Raw genomic sequence first — 14,596 nt, 5'->3', positions numbered from 1 at the left:
AACCTGAGTCCAGCTTCTCTCTCTCTCTCTCTAACCTGAGTCCAGCCTCTCTCTCTCTCTCTAACCTGAGTCCATCTTCTCTCTCTCTCTCTCTCTGTCTAACCTGAGTCCAGCTTCTCTCTCTCTCTCTCTAACCTGAGTCCAGCTTCTCTCTCTCTCTGTCTAACCCGAGTCCAGCTTCTCTCTCTCTCTCTCTCTCTCTCTCTCTAACCTGAGTCCAGCTTCTCTCTCTCTCTCTCTAACCTGAATCCAGCCTCTCTCTCTCTCTCTAACCTGAGTCCATCTTCTCTCCCTCTCTCTCTCTCTCTAACCTGAGTCCAGCTTCTCTCTCTCTCTCTAACCTGAGCAGCTTTTCTCTCTCTCTAACCTGAGTCCACGTTCTCTCTCTCTCTCTCTCTTTAACCTGTCCAGCTTCTCTCTCTCTCTAACCTGAGTCCAGCTTCTCTCTCTCTCATTCTCTCTCTAACCTGAGTCCAGCTTCTCTCTCTCTCTGTAACCTGAGTCCAGCTTCTCTCTCTCTCTCTCATTCTCTCTAACCTGAGTCCAGCCTCTCTCTCTCTCTCTCTAACCTGAGTCCAGCTTCTCTCTCTCTCTCTCGCTCTAACCTGAGTCCAGCTTCTCTCTCTCTGTAACCTGACTCCAGCCTCTCTCTCTCTCTCTCTGTCTAACCTGAGTCCAGCTTCTCTCTCTCTCTCTCTCCAACCTGAGTCCAGCTTCTCTCTCTCTCTCTCTCCAACCTGAGTCCAGCTTCTCTCTCTCTCTCTCTAACCTGAGTCCAGCTTCTCTCTCTCTCTCTCTCCAACCTGAGTCCAGCTTCTCTCTCTCTCTCTCTCCAACCTGAGTCCAGCTTCTCTCTCTCTCTCTCTAACCTGAGTCCAGCTTCTCTCTCTCTCTGTGTAACCTGAGTCCAGCTTCTCTCTCTCTCTCTCTCCAACCTGAGTCCAGCTTCTCTCTCTCTCTAACCTGAGTCCACGTTCTCTCTCTCTCTCTCTCTAACCTGAGTCCAGCTTCTCTCTCTCTCTCTAACCTGAGTCCAGCTTCTCTCTCTCTCTAACCTGAGTCCAGCCTCTCTCTCTCTCTCCAACCTGAGTCCAGCTTCTCTCTCTCTCTCTCATTCTCTCTCTAACCTGAGTCCAGCCTCTCTCTCTCTCTCTAACCTGAGTCCAGCCTCTCTCTCTCTAACCTGAGTCCAGCCTCTCTCTCTAACATGAGTCCAGCTTCTCTCTCTCTCTCTAACCTGAGTCCAGCTTCTCTCTCTCTCTCTAACCTGAGTCCAGCCTCTCTCTCTAACATGAGTCCAGCTTCTCTCTCTCTCTCTAACCTGAGTCCAGCTTCTCTCTCTCTCTCTCTCTAACCTGAGTCAAGCTTCTCTCTCTCTCTCTCTCTAACCTGAGTCCAGCCTCTCTCTAACATGAGTCCAGCTTCTCTCTCTCTCTCTTTCTAACCTGAGTCCACGTTCTCTCTCTCTCTCTTTAACCTGAGTCCAGCTTCTCTCTCTCTCTGCAACTTGCGTCCAGTTTCTCTCTCTCTAACCTGAGTCCAGCTTCTCTCTCTCTCTAACCTGAGTCCAGCTACTCTCTCTCTCTCTCTAACCTGAGTCCAGCTCTCTCTCTCTCTCTCTAACCTGAGTCCAGCTTCTCTCTCTCTGTAACTTGAGTCCAGTTTCTCTCTCTCTGACCTGAGTCCAGCTTCTCTCTCTCTCTGTAATCTAACAGTGCAGCTTCTCTCGTCTGTGACCTTTCTAATGTTCACCAATGAGTGGAATTGTGGGCTGGATCTGCACCAGGAAGTGGGTTTGGTTTCCTGTGCAGAGCCGCGTTGCAAAATGGTCCAGGGCGTTAGAAAGTTGGCCTAAAACCCGACTCTGGTGGGACTCGAACCCACAACCTTTGAATGTCTTGTTTCAACCATTAGTCTAGAAGTCCAACGCGCTATCCATTGCGCCACAGAGCCACTGGTGGAATGAGATTTCCCTTTCCCTCTAGGAGGTAATGTGTCCCTTTCACTGCACTGCCTAGCCTGCGCTTTCTTACCCCAACACAGGGGTTTGCAGGCTGCAGACAGGAGGCATACTGCCCCCGGGTTACTGGGGGGCTGCAGGATTGAACTGTGCAGAGAGAGAGGGGAGGGAAGATGTTGTCTGTGAGCTGTGTGTGTTTCTGGGACTGGGAGTGTGTGAAATACAGTGGGAGCAGACACAGGGATGTTTAATGCGGCGTCTGTTCTAATCTTCTGATTGTGTTTCTGTGTCAGAGACACAACAGTGTGAGAGTAACAATTGTGAGCGTGTGTGACAGTAATAACAGTGTGAGAGTAACAATTGTGATTGTGTGTGACAGTAATAACAGTGTGTGTAACAATTGTGATTGGGTGCGACAGTAATAACAGTGTGAGTGTAACAATTGAGTGTGTGTGACACTCATTGTTATTACTGTCACACACACTCACAATTGTTACACTCAGACTGTTATTACTGTCACACACAATCACAATTGTTAAACTCACACTGTTATTACTAATATACTGTTATTAATAATCACTGTAATAACAGTGTGAGTGTAACAATTGTGAGTGTGTGTGACAGTAATCACAGTGTGAGTGTGACAATTGTGATTGTGTGTGACAGTAATCACAGTGTGAGTTTAATAATTGTGATTGTGTGCCACAGTAATAACAGTCTGAGTGTAACAATTGTGATTGTGTGTGACAATAATAACAATGAGTGTCACAATTGCGATTGTGTGTGACAGTAATAACAATGAGTGTCACAATTGCGATTGTGTGTGACAGTAATAACAATGTGGAGATGCCGGCGTTGGACTGGGGTGAGCACAGTAAGATGTCTTACAACACCAGGTTTAAGTCCATGCTTTGTACTTTAACCTGGTGTTGTAAGACTGCTTACAGTAATAACAGAGTGAGTGTAACAATTGTGATTGTGTTTGAACATAGAACATAGAACATTACAGCGCAGTACAGGCCCTTCGGCCCTCGATGTTGCGCCGACCTGTGAAACCACTCTGAAGCCCATCTACACTATTCCCTTATCGTCCATATGTCTAGCCAATGACCATTTGAATGCCCTTAGTGTTGGCGAGTCCACTACTGTTGCAGGCAGGGCATTCCACGCCCCTACTACTCTCTAAGTAAAGAACCTACCTCTGACATCTGTCCTGTATCTATCTCCCCTCAATTTAAAGCTATGTCCCCTTGTGCTGGACATCACCATCCGAGGAAAAAGGCTCTCACTGTCCACCCTATCTAATCCTCTGATCATCTTGTATGCCTCAATTAAGTCACCTCTTAACCTTCTTCTCTCTAATGAAAACAGCCTCAAGTCCCTCAGCCTTCCCTCGTAAGATCTTCCCTCCATACCAGGCAACATCCTGGTGAATCTCCTCTGCACCCTTTCCAATGCTTCCACATCCTTCCTATAATGCGGCGACTAGAATTGCACGCAATACTCCAGATGCGGCCGCACCAGTGACAGGAATAACAGTGTGAGTATAACAATTGTGATTGTGTGTGACAGTAATAACAGTGTGAGTGTAACAATTGTGATTGTGTGTGACAGTAATAACAGTGTGAGTGTAACAATTGTGATTATGTGTGACAGTAATATCAATTTAAGTGCAAAGTAGTCAGCATGGCTTTGTCAGAGGGAGATTGTGTCTCACAAATTTGATTGAATTTTTTGCGTAGGTGTCTAGGTATTTAGTTGAGGGTACAGCAATAGATGTAGCCCACATGGACTTGAGCAAGGCTTTTGACAAGACCTTGCATGGGAGACTGGTCAGTAATCTAAAAGCCGATGGGATCCCGGGAAATTTGGCAAATTGAATCCAAAGTTGGTTTAGCGGCAGGAGGCCGACGGTGGTCGAACGTTCTGTCCTAGTGGTGTTCCGCAGGGATCGGTGCTGGGTCACAGGAAGATAAGAACATAGTCGGCCATTCAGCCCAGTTTGCCAATCTCTCTTTGTCAGACAGCCTGTCTGGTGAACCTTTTTTTACATTCCCTCGATGGCAATAATCCTTTCTGAGGTTGGGGACCAAAACTGCACACAGTACTCCAGGTGCTGTCTCACTAAGCTCCTGTACAGTGACTTATGGACAAGGATATCTAGGTCCCGTTGTACATATACAATTCTAATCTCTTACCATTTAGGAAATAAGCTACAAATCTGTTCCTTCTACAAAATTTCCTTCTCCCTCACATTTTTCCACAGTATATTCTGTCTACCACGTTCTAACCCACTCAACACGTCCTCCTGTCGATGCTGTACATCTTCCTCACAACGCACATTCCTGTCCAGCTTTGCATCCTCCGCGGACCTGGAAATACTACATTTGCTGTTTGTTGTGTGATCGCGTGGTGAAAGTGGGAGGTATGATTCGCAAATGACACGGAAATTGGCGTGGTTATTAGCGAGGTTAGATTAGAAATGTGCGAGGGAAGTTTTTACACAGAGGGGAGTGGGTGCCTGGAACTCGCTGCCGGAGGAGGCGGTGGAAGCAGGGACGATAGTGATGTTTAAGGGGCATCTTGACAAATACATGACTAGGATGGGAATAGAGGGCTACGGGCCCCTGTAGATTGTTGTAGATTAGACGGGCAGCATGGTCGGCACAGGCTTGGAGGGCCGAAGGGCCTGTTCCTGTGCTGTACTTTTATTGTTCTTTGTTCTTTATTACAAGACAATATAGATGGGCTGGTCACATGGGCAGAAGAGTGGCAAATGGAATTTAATCCTGATGCATTTTGGGAGGATTAACAAGGCAAGGGAATACATGATGAACGACAGGATGTTAGGACATACAGAGGGCCAGAGAGGCCTTGGGGAGCAGGTCTAAAGGTTCCTGATGTCACCACGACAGGTAGATCTACATCTGTGACTATGATAAGGTGGTTCAGAAGGCCTGTGCGATACTTGCCTTTATTAGCTGAGGCTGAGAATAGAAGAGGAGGGAGGTTAGGAATGAACTGTTTAAAATGTTACTGAGAGCAGCAGGCAGCATTCCTGCTACACACACACAGAGAGAGAACTGGGACACACACTGTACAGGTCACACAGGTCAATGAAAGGGGCAACACAGGTGGAGAAGGTAGTCAAGAAGGCATACGGCATGCTCGCCTTCATTGGCCGGGGCATTGAGTATAGAATTGGCAAGTCATGTTGCAGCTGTATAGAACCTTAGTTAGGCCACACTTGGAGTATAGTGTTCAATTCTGGTCGCCACACTACCAGAAGGATGTGGAGGCTTTAGAGAGGGTGCAGAAGAGATTTACCAGGATGTTGCCCGGTATGGAGGGCATTAGCTATGAGGAGCGGTTGAATAAACTTGGTTTGTTCTCACTGGAACGACGGAGGTTGAGGGGCGGCCTGATAGAGGTCGACAAAATTATGAGGGGCATAGACAGAGTGGATAGTCAGAGACTTTTCCCCAGGGTAGAGGGGTCAATTACTAGGTTTAAGGTGCGAGGGGCAAGGTTTAGAGGAGATGTACGAGGCAGGTTTTTTTACACAGAGGGTAGCGGGTGCCTGGAACTCGCTGCCGGAGGAGGTGGTGGAAGCAGGGACGATAGTGACATTTAAGGGGCATCTTGACAAATACATGAATAGGATGGGAATAGAGGGATACGGACCCCGGAAGTGTAGAAGATTTTAGTTTCGACGGGCAGCATGGTCGGCACGGGCTTGGAGGGCCGAAGGGCCTGTTCCTGTGCTGTACTTTTCTTTGTTCTTTGTTATTAGGAGGGAGGCAGATAGGGTGGATTGGAAAGAACTTTTCCCCTGAGCGGGGGAGGCAAGAACCAGCAGGGGGATAGATTTAAGATAAGGGACAGATTTAGATTTGAGGTTGCTGGGAATCAGCAAGTGAAGGGGTGGGAGAGGAGGGGACCCCCACAACAATGAAGAAGTATTTCAATGAGCATTTGAACTCTGTCGCCTTAAAAGGCAAGAAAGCCAGTTCTAGAGAATGGGATTAGGCTAGATAGGTGCTTGAAGGCAGGCACAGGCAGGATGGGCCGAAGGAGCTCGGTCTCTGCTGTAGAAAGTCGATGTATCCCAATTGTACCCCCGACAAGAAAAATAAGGCTTTCGTTTGTGTGAATGCAACACTGTGCAACACCGTAAGCAGCTGGCCGGTTAGCTCAGTTGGTTAGAGCGTGGTGCTAATAACGCCAAGGTCGCGGGTTCGATCCCCGTACGGGCCATCCTCTTCTTTTCTTCCAATTCTTCATCTCTCCATCTGAAACCTTTCACAACCCTCCAGCAAGTTGGGGAAAGTTTTTTTGGCGGTAAATGGGTTGAATTTTGGGGTCAATGGGCTGAAGTTTGAGATTGTTTCTGGGGTCAATGGGCTGAAGTTTGGGATTGCTTTTGGGGTAAATGGGCTGATGTTTGAGGTTGTTTAGCTATTTCTCCTTGTGTCTGCAATGGCTGACATTCATCACCAATCAATAATATCAGCAAAGCTTCAAAAGCTATGTGGGTGGTGGGGCAACAATTGTGTTTTCGTCATAGAAATAACAGTGTGAGTGTAACAATTGTGCAACAGTTTTAACAGTGAGTGTAACAATTGTGCAACAGGTTTAACAGTGTGAGTGCAACAATTGTGCAACAGTCTTAACAGTGTGTGTAACAATTGTGCAACAGTCTTAGCAGTGTGAGTGTAACAATTGTGCAACAGTAATATCAGCGGAGGTATCTAAGTTCCCTCTCAGGGTAGCAGTAAGATCAGTGTCTGTCTCAGGGTTGCAGTAAGATCAGTGTCTGTCTCAGGGTAACAGTAAGATCAGTGTCTGTCTCAGGGTAGCAGTAAGATCAGTGTCTGTCTCAGGGTAGCAGTAAGATCAGTGTCTGTCTCAGGGTAGCAGTAAGATCAGTGTCTGTCTCAGAGTAGCAGTAAGATGAGTGTCTGTCTCAGGGTAGCAGTAAGATCAGTGACTGTCTCAGGGTAGCAGTAAGATCAGCGTAAGTTCTGTCTCAGGGTAGCAGTAAGATGAGTGTCTGTCTCAGAGTAGCAGTAAGATCAGTGTCTGTCTCAGGGTAGCAGTAAGATCAGTGTCTGTCTCAGGGTAGCAGTAAGATCAGTGTCTGTCTCAGGGTAGCAGTAAGATCAATGTCTGTCTCAGAGTAGCAGTAAGATCAGTGTGTGTCTCAGGGTAGCAGTAAGATCAGTGTCTGTCTCAGGGTAGCAGTAAGATCAGTGTCTGTCTCAGGGTAGCAGTAAGATCAGTGTGTGTCTCAGGGTAGCAGTAAGATCAGTGTCTGTCTCAGGGTAGCAGTAAGATCAGTGTCTGTCTCAGGGTAGCAGTTAGATCAGTGTCTGTCTCAGGGTAACAGTAAGATCAGTGTCTGTCTCAGGGTAGCAGTAAGATGAGTGTCTGTCTCAGGGTAGCAGTAAGATCAGTGTCTGTCTCAGTGTAGCAGTAAGATCAGTGTCTGTCTCAGTGTAGCAGCAATATCACAGTGAGTCACAGTTGTCTCTCTCTGTGAGTAGCAGTATTATTCGCTACTGCTCCCAGCGGCCGGTTAGCTCAGTTGGTTAGAGCGTGGTGCTAATAACGCCAAGGTCGCGGGTTCGATCCCCGTACGGGCCATCCTTTCCTTTTCTTCCAATTCTTCATTTGGCCATCGTACACACTGCAGACCCCTCCACCCCACCTTGGGCACAGTTTTTTATAGTAATTCCTGTCTCCCCTCACCCTCCCCATCTGCCCCTTCACACACTTTGTACTTTGCATTATTCCACATCTTCTCAAACTTTACACTGCATACTAATTCATGTGTGTGTGTGTGTAGCAGTAATGCTGCCTGCTGCTCTCAGTAACAGTGTGTCCCAGTTCTCTCTCTCTGTGTGTGTGTGTGTAGCAGTAATGCTGCCTGCTGCTCTCAGTAACAGTGTGTGTCCCAGTTCTCTGTGTGTGTGTGTGTGTGTAGCAGTAATGCTGCCTGCTGCTCTCAGTAACAGTGTGTGTCCCAGTTCTCTCTCTCTGTGTGTGTGTGTGTGTGTGTGTAGCAGTAATGCTGCCTGCTGCTCTCAGTAACAGTGTGTGTCCCAGTTCTCTCTCTCTCTCTCTCTGTGTGTGTGTAGCAGGAATGCTGCCTGCTGCTCTCAGTAACAGTGTGTGTCCCAGTTCTCTCTCTCTGTGTGTGTGTAGCAGTAATGCTGCCTGCTGCTCTCAGTAACAGTGTGTGTCCCAGTTCTCTCTCTGTGTGTGTGTGTGTGTGTAGCAGTAATGCTGCCTGCTGCTCTCAGTAACAGTGTGTGTCCCAGTTCTCTCTCTGTGTGTGTGTGTGTGTAGCAGGAATGCTGCCTGCTGCTCTCAGTAACAGTGTGTGTCCCAGTTCTCTCTCTCTGTGTGTGTGTGTGTGTGTGTGTGTGTGTGTGTAGCAGTAATGCTGCCTGCTGCTCTCAGTAACAGTGTGTGTCCCAGTTCTCTGTGTGTGTGTGTGTGTGTAGCAGTAATGCTGCCTGCTGCTCTCAGTAACAGTGTGTGTCCCAGTTCTCTCTGTGTGTGTCTGTGTGTGTAGCAGTAATGCCGCCTGCTGCTGTCAGTAACAGTGTGTGTCCCAGTTCTCTGTGTGTGTGTGTGTGTGTGTGTAGCAGTAATGCTGCCTGCTGCTCTCAGTAACAGTGTGTGTCCCAGTTCTCTGTGTGTGTGTCTGTGTGTGTGTGTGTGTGTGTGTAGCAGTAATGCTGCCTGCTGCTCTCAGTAACAGTGTGTGTCCCAGTTCTCTCTCTCTCTCTCTGTGTGTGTGTGTGTGTGTAGCAGTAATGCTGCCTGCTGCTGTCAGTAACAGTGTGTGTCCCAGTTCTCTCTCTGTGTGTGTGTGTGTGTGTAGCAGTAATGCTGCCTGCTGCTCTCAGTAACAGTGTGTGTCCCAGTTCTCTCTCTCTGTGTGTGTGTGTGTGTGTAGCAGTAATGCTGCCTGCTGCTCTCAGTAACAGTGTGTGTCCCAGTTCTCTCTCTCTGTGTGTGTGTAGCAGTAATGCTGCCTGCTGCTCTCAGTAACAGTGTGTGTCCCAGTTCTCTGTGTGTGTGTGTGTGTGTGTGTAGCAGTAATGCTGCCTGCTGCTCTCAGTAACAGTGTGTGTCCCAGTTCTCTCTCTCTCTCTCTGTGTGTGTGTGTGTAGCAGTAATGCTGCCTGCTGCTGTCAGTAACAGTGTGTGTCCCAGTTCTCTCTCTCTGTGTGTGTGTAGCAGTAATGCTGCCTGCTGCTCTCAGTAACAGTGTGTGTCCCAGTTCTCTGTGTGTGTGTGTGTGTAGCAGTAATGCTGCCTGCTGCTCTCAGTAACAGTGTGTGTCCCAGTTCTCTGTGTGTGTGTGTGTGTGTAGCAGTAATGCTGCCTGCTGCTCTCAGTAACAGTGTGTGTCCCAGTTCTGTGTGTGTGTGTGTGTGTGTAGCAGTAATGCTGCCTGCTGCTCTCAGTAACAGTGTGTGTCCCAGTTCTCTCTGTGTGTGTGTGTGTGTAGCAGGAATGCTGTCTGCTGCTCTCAGTAACAGTGTGTGTCCCAGTTCTCTCTGTGTGTGTGTGTGTGTAGCAGGAATGCTGTCTGCTGCTCTCAGTAACAGTGTGTGTCCCAGTTCTCTCTGTGTGTGTGTGTGTGTAGCAGGAATGCTGTCTGCTGCTCTCAGTAACAGTGTGTGTCCCAGTGCTGTCTCTGGATACTATTACACTTCGTGGATACTGTTCTTCTCTCTGGGTATTATATCTGTCTCTGGGTATTCTCTCTGTGTGTGAGTAGCAGTATTATTCTGTCATGTTCTCAGCGGCCGGTTAGCTCAGTTGGTTAGAGCGTGGTGCTAATAACGCCAAGGTCGCGGGTTCGATCCCCGTACTGGCCATTCTCCTGTTTTCATCCAATTCTTCATTTCCCCATCTGCAACATCTCACAACCTTCCACCAACTTCAGGACAAGTTTTTGGGTAAATGTCTGATGTTTGGATTGTTTTTGGGGTAAATTGAGATTGTTCCTGGGGTCAGTGGGCTGAAGTTTGGGATTGTTACTGGAGTCAATGGGCTGAAGTTTGGGATTGTTTCTGGGGCCAATGGGTTGAAGTTTGGGATTGTTACTGGAGTCAATGGGCTGAAGTTTGGGATTGTTACTGGGGTCAGTGGGCTGAAGTTTGGGATTGTTACTGGGGTCAGTGGGCTGAAGTTTGGGATTGTTACTGGGGTCAGTGGGCTGAAGTTTGGGATTGTTACTGGAGTCAATGGGCTGAAGTTTGGGATTGTTACTGGGGTCAGTGGGCTGAAGTTTGGGATTGTTACTGGGGTCAGTGGGCTGAAGTTTGGGATTGTTACTGGAGTCAATGGGCTGAAGTTTGGGATTGTTACTGGGGTCAATGGGCTGAAGTTTGGGATTGTTACTGGAGTCAATGGGCTGAAGTTTGGGATTGTTACTGGGGTCAGTGGGCTGAAGTTTGGGATTGTTACTGGGGTCAATGGGTTGAAGTCTGAGATTGTTTAGCTATTTCTCCTTGTGTCTGCAATGGCTGACATTCATCACCAATAAAAAATATCAGCAATGTCGTCATGATGCCGGCGATGGAGGGGGAGGCAGAGATAGTGGTGGCACTGGATGCGGAGAAGGCCTTCGATAGAGTGGAGTGGGGGTTTGGATTTGGTGAAGGGTTTATTAGATGGGTAAGGCTGCTATATGATGCCCCGATGGCGTGGGTGGTCACGAATAGGAGGAGGTCGGAGTACTTCCGGCTTTACCGAGGGACCAGGCAGGGTTGCCCCCTGTCGCCCTTGTTGTTTGGATTGGCAATCGAGCTGCTGGCGATGGCGTTGAGGGATTCAGAGAGGTGGAGAGGCTTGGTGCGAGGTGGGGAGGAACATAGGGTGTCGTTGTATGCCGATGACCTGTTACTGTATGTGGCGGACCCGGTGGGAGGGATGCCGGGGGTGATGGAGCTGCTAGCTGAGTTTGGGACCTTTTCAGGTTATAAACTAAATTTAGGCAAGAGTGAGGGGTTTGTGGTGCACCCTGGAGACCAGGAGGAAGGAATTGGTAGGCTCCCGCTTAGGCGGGCAGGGGAGAGCTTTAGGTACCTGGGGGTGCAGGTGGCCAGGGACTGGGGGACTCTTTACAAACATAATTTCACCAGACTTGTAGATCAGATGGAGGAGGAGTTCAAGAGGTGGGACATGCTTCCATTGTCGTTGGCGGGGAGGGTGCAGTCCGTCAAAATGACGGTGCTTCCGAGGTTCTTGTTCCTCTTTCAGTGCCTGCCCATCTTCATTCCCAGGGCCTTCTTTAGGAGAGTGACTAGCAGTATCTTGAGCTTTGTGTGGGCACGTGGGACTCCGAGAGTGAAGAGGGTTTTCCTGGAGCGAGGGAGGGATGGAGGCGGGCTGGCGCTGCCCAAACTTTTGGGGTACTATTGGGCAGCCAATGTGTCAATCGTGCGTAAATGGGTGATGGAGGGGGGAGGGGCGGCGTGGAAAAGAATGGAGATGGCGTCATGTAAAGGTACGAGCCTGGGTGCCATGGTAACGGCGTCGTTGCCGCTCTCCCCCAAGAGGTTTACCACGAGCCCGGTGGTGGCGGCGACCCTAAGAATCTGGGGACAGTGGAGACGGCATCGGGGGGAAACAGGAGGCTCGATGGAGGCTCCACTGGGTGGCAATCATCGGTTCATCCCGGGGAACAAGGATGGGAGATTTAGGGGGTGGCAAAGGGTGGGCATCAGTAAATTGAGGGACCTGTTTATTGGCGGGAGGTTTGCGGGCCTGGGGGAACTGGAAGATAAATTTGGCCTTCCCCAAGGGAACATGTTCAGATACCTGCAGGTAAAGGTGTTTGCTAGGCGACAGGTAGAGGGATTCCCTCTGCTGCCCTCGCGGGGGACGATGGACAGAGTGCTTTCGGGGGTGTGGGTCGGAGAGGGGAAGGTGTCTGACATCTATAAGGTAATGCAGGAGGTGGAGGAGTCGTCAGTGGAGGAGCTGAAGGCTAAATGGGAGGAGGAACTCGGGGTGCAGATAGAGGACGGGACTTGGGCGGATGCCTTGGAGAGAGTCAACTCTTCCAAGTCTCATCCAATTTAAGGTGCTGCACCGGGCCCACATGTCCGGGACTAGGATGAGTAGGTTCTTTGGGTGTGAGGACAGGTGCACCAGATGTTCGGGAAGTCCAGCGAATCATACCCATATGTTCTGGGCATGCCCAGCACTGGAAGAATTCTGGAAGGGGGTGGCGGGGACGGTGTCGAGGGTGGTTGGATCCAGGGTCAAACCAGGGTGGGGACTCGCGATTTTTGGAGTTGCGGTAGAGCCGGGAGTGCAGGAGGCGAAAGAGGCCGGTGTCCTGGTCTTTGCGTCCCTAGTAGTCCGGCGGAGGATCTTGCTGCAGTGGAAGGATGCGAGGCCCCCAAGTGTGGAGACCTGGATCAGTGACATGGCGGGATTTCTAAAATTGGAAAGGGTCAAATTTGCCCTGAGAGGATCAATACAAGGGTTCTATAAACGATGGCAGCCTTTTCTGGACTTCCTGGCTCAAAGATAGGTATCTTGGTCAATAGCAGCAGCAACCTGGGGGGGGGGGAGGGGGGGGGGAGAGGGGGAGGGAGGGAGAGAGAGCGAGAGAGAGGGGGGGTGGTGAGAGGGGGGGGGGGGGAGAGGGGGAGGGGGAGGGGAGGGAGAGAGAGAGAGAGGGGGGCGAGAGGGGGAGGGGTATCTGCTGCTCCCCGAGTTCCTCCTCCCATTTAGCCTTCAGCTCCTCCACTGACGACTCCTCCACCTCCTGCATTACCTTATAGATGTCAGACACCTTCCCCTCTCCTACCCACACCCCTGAAAGCACTCTGTCCATCGTCCCCCGCGACGGCAGCAAAGGGAATCCCTCTATTATAGTTCCTCTTTTTTGCTATGGTTATGTAACTTAACATTGTGTTAATTTAAGTTGTTGTTAATATGTTGGGTTGTTCCTTGAGGAGGGGTGAAGGTTCATTATTGTTGTCATTATTGTTATTGTTGGTATTTTAGTATGGTTTGATGTTGTTGTATAAATTCAAAATTTTTCAATAAAAATTATTTTTAAAAAAAATATCAGCAAAGCTTCAAAAGCTATGTGGGTGGTGGTGCAACTACTGTGTTTGCGTCATAGAAATAATAGTGTGAGTGTAACAATTGTGCAACAGGTTTAACCGTGTGAGTGTAACAATTGTGCAACAATCTTAAAAGTCTGAGTGCAACAATTGTGCAACACTTAACAGAGTGTGTAACAATTGTGCAATTGTGTAAAAACTGTGCAACAGTCTTAACAGAGTGAGTGTAACAATTGTGCAACAGTCTTAACAGAGTGAGTGTAACAATTGTGCAACAGTCTTAGCAGTGTGAGTGTAACAATTGTGCAACAGTCTTAACAGAGTGAGTGTAACAATTATGCAACAGTTTTAACAGTGTGAATGTAACAATTGTGCAACAGATTTAACAGTGTGAATGTAACAATTGTGCAAGAGTTTTAACAGCGTGAGTGTAACAATTGTGCAACAGTAATATCAGTGGAGGTATCTAAGTTCCCCTTCAGGGTAGCAGTGATATCAGTGTGTGTCACAGATCTCTCTCTGTGAGTAGCAGTAAGATCAGCGTAAGTTCTGTCTCAGAGTAGCAGTAAGATCAGCGTAAGTTCTGTCTCAGGGTAGCAGTAAGATCAGTGTCTGTCTCAGGGTAGCAGTAAGATCAGTGTCTGTCTCAGGGTAGCAGTAAGATCAGCGTAAGTTCTGTCTCAGGGTAGCAGTAAGATCAGTGTCTGTCTCAGGGTAGCAGTAAGATCAGTGTGTGTCTCAGGGCAAGCAGTAAGATCAGTGTCTGTCTCAGGGTAGCAGTAAGATCAGTGTCTGTCTCAGGGTAGCAGTAAGATCAGCGTAAGTTCTGTCTCAGGGTAGCAGTAAGATCAGTGTCTGTCTCAGAGTAGCAGTAAGATCAGTGTCTGTCTCAGGATAGCAGTAAGATCAGTGTCTGTCTCAGGGTAGCAGTAAGATGAGTGTCTGTCTCAGGGTAGCAGTAAGATGAGTGTCTGTCTCAGGGTAGCAGTAAGATGAGTGTCTGTCTCAGGGTAGCAGTAAGATGAGTGTCTGTCTCAGGGTAGCAGTAAGATCAATGTCTGTCTCAGGGTAGCAGTAAGATCAGTGTCTGTGTCAGGGTAGCAGTAAGATCAGTGTCTGTCTCAGGGTAGCAGTAAGATCAGTGTCTGTCTCAGGGTAGCAGTAAGATCAGTGTCTGTCTCAGAGTAGCAGTAAGATCAGTGTCTGTCTCAGGGTAGCAGTAAGATCAGTGTGTGTCTCAGGGTAGCAGTAAGATGAGTGTCTGTCTCAGGGTAGCAGTAAGATGAGTGTCTGTCTCAGGGTAGCAGTAAGATCAATGTCTGTCTCAGAGTAGCAGTTAGATCAGTGTCTGTCTCAGGGTAACAGTAAGATCAGTGTCTGTCTCAGGGTAGCAGTAAGATGAGTGTCTGTCTCAGAGTAGCAGTAAGATCAGTGTCTGTCTCAGGGTAGCAGTTAGATCAGTGTCTGTCTCAGGGTAACAGTAAGATCAGTGTCTGTCTCAGGGTAGCAGCAAGATCACAGTGAGTCA

General features: G+C 48.7%; 4 non-coding genes across 4 annotated transcripts; 3 read left to right on the top strand and 1 right to left on the bottom strand.

Annotated features, from left to right (window-relative positions):
- Positions 1 to 1,859: 1,859 nt before the first annotated feature.
- On the bottom strand, positions 1,860 to 1,953 carry trnar-ucu. Its single transcript has 2 exons — positions 1,917 to 1,953; positions 1,860 to 1,895 (listed from the first exon to the last, which is right to left on the bottom strand). It is a non-coding gene; the product is annotated as a tRNA-Arg (tRNA).
- A 4,190-nt stretch (positions 1,954 to 6,143) lies between these two features.
- Positions 6,144 to 6,217, top strand: trnai-aau. Its single transcript has one exon. It is a non-coding gene; the product is annotated as a tRNA-Ile (tRNA).
- Positions 6,218 to 7,532: 1,315 nt separating this feature from the next.
- trnai-aau lies at positions 7,533 to 7,606 on the top strand. The gene has a single exon. It is a non-coding gene; the product is annotated as a tRNA-Ile (tRNA).
- A 2,178-nt stretch (positions 7,607 to 9,784) lies between these two features.
- Positions 9,785 to 9,858, top strand: trnai-aau. The gene has a single exon. It is a non-coding gene; the product is annotated as a tRNA-Ile (tRNA).
- The last annotated feature ends 4,738 nt before the right edge of the window (positions 9,859 to 14,596 follow it).

The sequence above is a fragment of the Scyliorhinus canicula genome, chromosome 30, assembly GCF_902713615.1.
Source record: "Scyliorhinus canicula chromosome 30, sScyCan1.1, whole genome shotgun sequence".
Lineage (NCBI taxonomy): Eukaryota > Metazoa > Chordata > Chondrichthyes > Carcharhiniformes > Scyliorhinidae > Scyliorhinus > Scyliorhinus canicula.
This window is presented reverse-complemented; position numbering and strand designations above follow the sequence as displayed.